Below are 8,353 nucleotides of genomic sequence, written 5' to 3' on the forward strand. Positions count from 1 at the left end.
TCCACGCAGGTAATTGCGCTTGAAAAAATTTTTTGCACGGTTACGTTAGGACAGGGTTTCTCAACCGTGGCCCTCGGCCACCCTGGGGGGCCACGGAGCGGTAATTGGGTGGGTCACGGTCATAGGCGTAGCCAGGGGAACACAGGGGCTATTTCTCTCAAAGAAATTATGAATATTTTACTCTTAATTATTTGTTTTGTAGCATTTATGAGCAGTACACGACTGTCGATTACAAGCATGTCACACCTCCATTTGTCAAGCACTGTTACTATACACAAACGATTTAGTTATTACGTTTGTTGTATACATTAATGTAGTTTTATTACTTTTACTCATTTTGTTTTTTTCTTTTGAATGGCTTTTGAGTATTTCGTTAAAACTCAGTCAGTTGCTGCGCGAAACGGTTTGCTAGCATTTTAGTTTGTGTTCGATACGGCAGTAATACCATGGCCAAAGCAATCAAGTTATAACGAGCCTCGCTGGCGGGAAGCGACTAATGGACTTTTAATCGTAGTGTCATTACTGATTCGTTGTAAATAGTTATTTGTTTATGTTTTATATCAAGTCGATTTATCGCTGTGAGGTAACAGTTTTAGTGTCAAGTTATTTAAGTGGATAGTTTGCCTACTCAGGGTGTCTAGTCCTTTTCTGCTTCAAGAAGCGGTGTTTCAAATGAAGTACTCTTACTAGTTCAAGTTCAAAATTTTCGCCCCTCACATATTTTGGCTGCCTAAGACACTGACCACGGGCACAACTCTCTAGCTATAGGTATTGCAAAACCAAAATGTCACCATTTGTTTGCGATTTAACCTAATTTTGTGTTTTTTATTATGACTGTAAAACTTTTTTGTAACGTTTTGTAACACATTTTTCTAAAATGTTTTTTGACGCGTCAGTAGAGTTGTTTAAAACTAAAAGAGTGAATCCTTTTTATTCGTTTATCGCGGAAAGTTGCGCCTAATTGTTCGTACGTGAGTGGCAAGTTTGGACAAATGCCTGTCGCTGTGACGAAGTAATTACTGTGCTGCTTTATATGTATCCATCCAATATCCATGTAGTGAGGCGCAAGTGTTTTTCGGTCGGCAGGTCGATTGCTTGCCGATAAATCATTAAGTTTCCGTCAAATGCCATTGGGCGAGAAACTATCTAAGAGATTTCGCAATTCCCTTAAGGGGCGTTAAGTTGCAAAAGAAACATTCCATTGTAAAACACATAAGGTGCGCTGTAAGGTTACTCAAGGTCATTTTAGGCCAATATTCAGCTAGAGTATGTCAAGTAATAGTGTTACGCCAAACTAATCCAGAACTTTACTTAACGGCCTGCCGAGTGCCAAGCGCTACAACGCGTGTCTTTTACTTGTATTAAAATAAGCAACAGTAAAATGCTAAAACACTGAAACAACGAAAAGCGGCCAACGCCTGAAAAGGTGACTTAAACGTTAATTCCCAGGGTTTTCTACAATGCAATGAACTCAAGCTAGACCCCAAACGCGACTGCCCACATTAGATTTCGTGTACCCATTCACTACAACCAGAGAAAAAAGGTGTGCGTGTCATTCAGTCGTTGGGTGCGGTTGTGCTTCAGGTGAACGTGGCGTTGTAGTCATGGTGAGGCGAAATCCGATGTCGGTGGGGGGCTCCGTTGTTGGTTCTTCGGTGTTGTCTTCTTTGTCTTCTTCTTCATATTGCGTGTAATGTCCGCGGCTTCGCTTCAAACGGTTTCGATGGACGTTCTATTGTAGTCCGTTGGCCGCTTCTATTAAATAATTTACCGGTGGTCGCACTTGGATGACCTTGTACGGGCCTGCATAGGGGAAATGAAATTTTCGGTTTGGCCATACAGGGACTACGTTATCCCTTAGTAAAACCGAGTCGCCGACGTTGAATGCGGTGTCATCTGCATTCCTGTTGAAATGCGCCTCCATTCGCTGGCGCTGCTTGACGAGGGTAGTCCGAACAACATCTTCGGCACGAACAAGTCGGTCATGAAGGCTTTTGATGTTGTCGTTAATGAAATGCGACTCTTCGGATCCTGCTCCGACCAAGTCCGCAGGTAGCCGCAATTGTCGACCTGTTAATAAGAAATGTGGTGAAAATCCCGTACTTTCGTGGGTACTTGCATCGCACGACGCCACAACAGCAGACAGCGCTTCATCCCAGGAGCGTTCATCTTTTTGAACGTAATTTGGAATCATCGAGATTATCGTTCTGTTGTTTCGTTCAACACCTTTGTTTCCGGCGGGATGATAACCAGTCGTGCGTGACTCACCGCAACCAGTCAGCTGAAGCAACTCCTTAAACATCTTGCAACTCCTTAAACATCTTGAAATTCCCGCCACGATCTGAATGGATAATGTCGGGAACTCCGTGAACAGTCATCCAGCGGTTGTACAATACGCTGGCCGTTTCGGTTGCTGTTTGCGTACGCAAGGGCCAAGCTCGGACATATTTAGTAAACACATCACAAGCAACAAGGACATATTGGTGCCCGTGGCGTGTTAAAAGTAGCGGCCCCATGATGTCCACTTCTACCCTTTCTAAAGAACCTTCTTCGCAAGATGGTACCAAGGGGGCTTTTGGTGTTTTTTAGGGTTTCTTGTTTAACTCGCACTCACGACATTCCATGCAATACCGCTCAGTCTCCTCGCGCCAGCCTGGACACAAGTGTCGTTCAGCGACCTTTGCGTATGTTTTACGAATCCCCAGGTGACCACCGCCTAACTTTGCATCATGAAGTAAATCGAAGATTTTGGGTTATAGTTCACGCGGTGTTACAAGTCCTAAAAGTGTTTTATCCTGGTCATAGAAATGAATGACCCCGTCTCTAAGTTTCAATTGACCAAAGTGACTCCATAAGTGCCTGGTCATACGCGATGTATTTGACACAGCGTTATATGGGGGTCTGTGTCCTAGGCTTCACCATTGGAAAGCTGGAGCTATTTCTTGGTCTTGCTCCTGTGCTTGCGCCATCTCACCCATTGTCAAACCACTAGAGGCACGAACATCGATAGTGGCAACCTTCGGCGCATCGGTCAACTGGTCTTCGCCTATTCGACTAAGAGCGTCTGCATTTTTATGTTTGACACCCGGACGATGTATTAGATTAAAGTCGTATTGTGACAGGTGCTCGACCCATCGGGCACACTGGCCATAAAGGTCTTTAGACTGATATAGCCACTTAAGAGAAGTGGGTCAGTGCGCAAAGTGAAAGCTTGGCCTAGGAGGTAGCAGCGAAATAACTTGGTGGCATGAACGACCGCTAATAATTCTTTGCGAGTGGTGGAATAATTTCGTTCTGTTTTGGTTAAAATCCTGCTGCCATAAGCTATAACGTGTTCTTTTCCCTCGTGCCACTGCGCTAACACGCATCCAATGGCAAAATCAGACGCGTCGGTGTCTAATACGAAAGGCTTCTGGAAATCAGGGTAGCGAAGGACTGGTGATCTTATCAAAGAAGATTTTAGTTTTGGCGAAGCTTGTCTCGACTTTTCTGTTAGACGGCGAAGCGGCGCAGCTATTTTGGCATAATCACGTATGAACTTGCGGTAATACGAAGTTAAACCAACGAACTGTCGTACTTGCTTTGTATTCTTCGGGGCCGACCATGATTTTACTGCAGCAATTTTTTCGGGGTCACATAAAACACCTTCGGCAGAAACAATGTGGCCTAAAAACTTTACCTCTTTCTTGAAAAGAGCGCACTTCTTGGGCTTAAGTGTCAGGCCCGCGTCGGCAAGTCGTTGTAGCACGCCCCCCAATAGCTCCAGATGTTCCTGAAAGGTACGCCCATACACAATGATGTCATCCAAATATGCGAGTACTCCTTGCCATTCTATGCCATTTAAAACAATACGCATTAGTCGCTGGAAACTAGCAGCGGAATTGCAAAGACCCATTGGCATCACATTGAATTCGAACAGACCCATATGGCTCTTATCCATAGGAATTTGCCAATACCCAAATTTTAAATCGAGTGTACTAAAATAGGTGGAGTTAGACAAAAGATCGAGGCTTTCGTCTACTCGTGGTATAGGGTAGCTGTTTTCCTTGTCACCTTATTAAGGCCCCGATAATCAATGCAAAAACGAGTTTCACCTGACTTTTTCCTCACAAGTACGATCGGCCTCGACCATGGGGATGAAGATGGACGTATAATACCCTGGGTCTTCATCTGGTGGACGATTTCCTCCACTTTAGTCTTTTCGGGTGGTGCCATCCGACGAAACGGTTGTCGCACTGGGCGAGCATCTCCGGTTTTAATCACATGCTCGGCGAGATCAGTCCGTCCTATTTCTGTTGAGTGGGTCGCGAACGATCTGCGATATTGTTGCAGTAAGGCCTGAACCCGCGCGATCTCGCTTGTTGTAAGACCGCCACCAATTTCAATTGTTTTCTTCAGTTGGGTATACGGAGCTAACGCTCTGTTGGGTAGGACAAGAAAAGTCCACGCATCCCTGGTCATTACAATAACATGTGTGTGTTAACGACTCGACTGTGACACAAGTACCACTTTGAATACATGCGACATCCCCGGATGTTAGAATGGGCGAAAGTGTGGCAACGCGAGTGCCTTCAGGCAGCTAGATAACGTCGTCGGTCAAATTCGCTATTCGAGTCTGGACTAAACAGCCTTTAGTTGTCGTTAAATATGACCCAATCATTGCACCATATTTATCCATTATCTCGGGTCTCCATTCAATAAGTACAGAATGGGTAGGTACTGGGCGACGTTCAGAATTATGAATAAAATAAGCTGGAACACAAACCTCTGTGGTCGGTTGGATCAGGACTTTCCATCGAGAAAGACGTCTCGGCTGCCAAGCTTGAATGGCATATCGAGCAGAGGTACACTGCTGTTGTCGATTTTCAAGGTCTTGTTGCGGTAACAAACGGCGCACTCCTGCGTTTCTAGGAAATCTATTCCAAGAATGCAATCGAATGAAATAGAGTCACAAACGAAAACATTCATACGTAATTCTTTAGCAGCTACTGGAAGTTGTACTGGAAGTAAACCATCCATATTTAGTTTGTGGCCGTCAGCATTGGCGAATGACAGGGTCTTGGGGCACTTCGACAAGTTACGTTTAACTTTAACCTTTAAACAGTTCCATACTTTTCCCGTAATGATGGTAACTGCTGAACCCGTATCAACAAGGGCGCATACTGGCAGGTTCTCGATCATAATATTTATGAAGGAATGAGGCCTTTGACCAGATGCGATTTGTACGGTAGGCTGTTTAGTTAAATCACCAAGGTCAAACCTGCTGACGTCCCTGTCCAGTTGTTGGTATTGGCCGGAGCGAAGGTCGGCTACCTCTTGTCGTAGATGGTCGATAGTTTCCATAAAATCACCCATTTGGCGTTGGAATTCCATTTGGAAAGCTGCAAACGGGGTCTGCAGCGACACTCTCCGTCGTAGCATTACTGCTATTGTGGCCTACATCCTGTGAGGGCTGGCACGCAATGCTGGCGTGGACAGCCATCTTCGCAGCTTTAGTGAAGTCGCGCTTTATTGACGCGTCCTTACTAATTGCAGTGGCGAGTGTTCTGTCGCTCAAGCCGCGCAGTAGAACCATACATAACCTCATTTTTTACTGTAGGCTTGTCGCCGCCGTCTGGGTAAGCTTGTTCGCCAAGGGTTTGCAAACTATAAACGTATTCCCTTATGCTTTCTTTAACCATTTGACCCCTTTCTAGTAACTGGTCACGTTTATCATAGCCACATTTTTTGCCTTTGGCCGCTGAAGCAAGTTCAATTATAGCGCTAGACGATAGTTCGTACAGGCTACTTGCGCCATCACTAATATCAAACAAAAAATCACGGTCGAGACATGTCAATAATAAATGTCTCTTAACAACTTCATTGGCTGCGATGCTCTTACAATACGATTCAAAAACTGGCAAAATCGATTTAAAATTGTCGCCTGATCTATAAAAAGGCGGTGGCAACGTAAAAGACATGCTGCATGTAGCGCTTCTCCCCTCGGCTGTAGAGTACTGGCGTGCTCGCCATTTTGTTACGCCAAACTAATCCAGAACTCTACTTAACGGCCTGCCGACTGCCAAGCGCTACAACGCGTGTCTTTTACTTGTATTAAAATAAGCGACAGTGAAATGCTAAAACACTGAAACAACGAAAAGCGGCCAACGCCTAAAAAGGTGACTTAAACGTTAATTCCCAGGGTTTTCTACAATGCAATGAACTCAAGCTAGACCCCAACGCGACTGCCCACATTAGATTTCGTGTACCCATTCACTACAACCAGAGAAAAAGGTGTGTCAAACGAGGTGCCAACCGAAAACGTGATAAGATAAGAAATAAAGCGTGAAAGGTGAGGTGCAAAAGTGGAAAAGCGATATAATTTATGTGAGTGAGAAAGAAAGAGGAAAACGAAAACACGCGTTCAGACGATAAAACAGAGAAACAATAACACACATAGAAGATATAAATAATCGGTGCAACAATAATAATTCATTATAACCGAAAAACCATAAATCATTTCGACGAATGTACTAACGTTTGCTTCGCTCAGTACAAAACAAAGCCGAATATAAACAAATACCTTCCCATCATCAAGCTTTGTAATCACTAAATATATTCACTTAAATTAAAATAAGTGATATGTTAAATTTTGGAGAAACTAAGTGCATTGATGCGTTGATTAATGGCTGTATTTCTTAATAACGTGGAGAAGTAAAACAAGAAAAACACGCAGAAACAATGCTAAATATTTTAAAAGCATGGGGGCCACGAGGGTTGGGAGCCTTTTAAAGGGGGCCACGAAGCATAAAAGGTTGACAACCACTGATTTAAGGTATAACGGCCATATTTAATTGCAATTTTACTAACTTAGAGATATACGATAAAATTCATCCACCGTTAGATCTATTTTTAATCATATTTTATATATCAGGCTAGCATCAGGGGGACTCGAACTTTTATCGCGATCGATGTTTTTTTGCAATATTGCCGTTGTATTGTATGTCGTCACATCTTTTGAAACACGATAACGCAATGTTTAATTTTTTCGCTTGACTATTTTATTTGCGCTCGACATCACAGCCTTACAACTGTGGAGTAAATGCCCTCACAACACGTTTGTCAAAATCAGCTCGTGCACGAGCAATTTGTTGTGTGCCCAATGAGAAAAGCCTCCTGAATTTACAGTTTAGCTCCAATTCAACCAATTAAACTCAATTTTTGTCGCGCTTTTAATATTTTCAAGTTGTCTCAATGATATTTCATTATAAAAGGCCCAATTGCGTTTCGTAGGGGGTGTAGGGCATAGGAAAATTACCAAAGGGGCGCGGCTGATAAAAGGTAAAGAACCACTGGTCTATGCCATATACAGGTGGTTCTCAGCAGATGCTTTCATTTTTCTTTATTATTCTTTACGTTTAGATAACCATAAGGCGAAATAAGCTATAAACTATAATGCCGAAGAGAAAAACTCTGTTTACTGATGTTTTACTGCTACGCCAAAAGTATCCTTGTTTCAGAAAACGACGTATTAATTTCGAAGCTGAATGCATTACCTTTGGATATGGCACGTTTTTCTCAAATGTAAAAGTTCTACTTTCGTTTTACTTGCAGGCAAACAATGTCCTCTTTTTGGGTGCTGAAAATATGGTAGCCCTATATTTACTGAGCTTGGATTTGTCATAGATTTAGATGAAAACTATACACTTGGCTCGCTGTGTTGTTCGGTCATATACCACAATTCATCATTGGAAAAGTACAAACTGAAAAGACACAGAGACGCAAGCATTTTGAACACAAAAACAAGTCGAAATCCTTTTTCAAACATCAAACAAGACATTTCGCTAAGCAAAAGCAAAAATTTGATCAATTAATGAAGGCATTCTCTTATCAAACCTCTGTATGCATAACTGAAAATAGCTCATGTCCTTATGTCTCAAAGGCAGCCCATTTACTTTGGCAGTAACCGGTGTTAAACCGTGTTTAGAGGTAGCAGCACAAGAGATTCATGGAAGAGCTAAAGATGTGGCCAAAGTGCAAAAGCTAGCATTGTCCGATAATACGATGCAAAGGAGATGTTCAATGATTGCTGCATCACTAAAAAATGTTCGCTTTCCAAACACAGAACGCAAGAAAATTTTAGATCACTATCTGTTTTGTCTTTCTACTGGCATAGACACTACTGCTTTAAGTATATTTTCAAAAGTAAACAATTACTTCGCCGAACATGCAGTAAACTGGTGCAAGTGCAAGGCTGTATTCACCGACGGCGCCAGGGCTATGGTCAAAGTGCGTAACGGGGTAGTTGCTCTCATAAAGCAAATCACAACGGAGGTTGTGTATATTTCAACAGGGGAGACATGACCACCGTGCT

This window comes from Ascidiella aspersa, chromosome 7, assembly GCF_963924565.1.
Source record: "Ascidiella aspersa chromosome 7, kaAscAspe10.2, whole genome shotgun sequence".
Taxonomy (NCBI): domain Eukaryota; kingdom Metazoa; phylum Chordata; class Ascidiacea; order Phlebobranchia; family Ascidiidae; genus Ascidiella; species Ascidiella aspersa.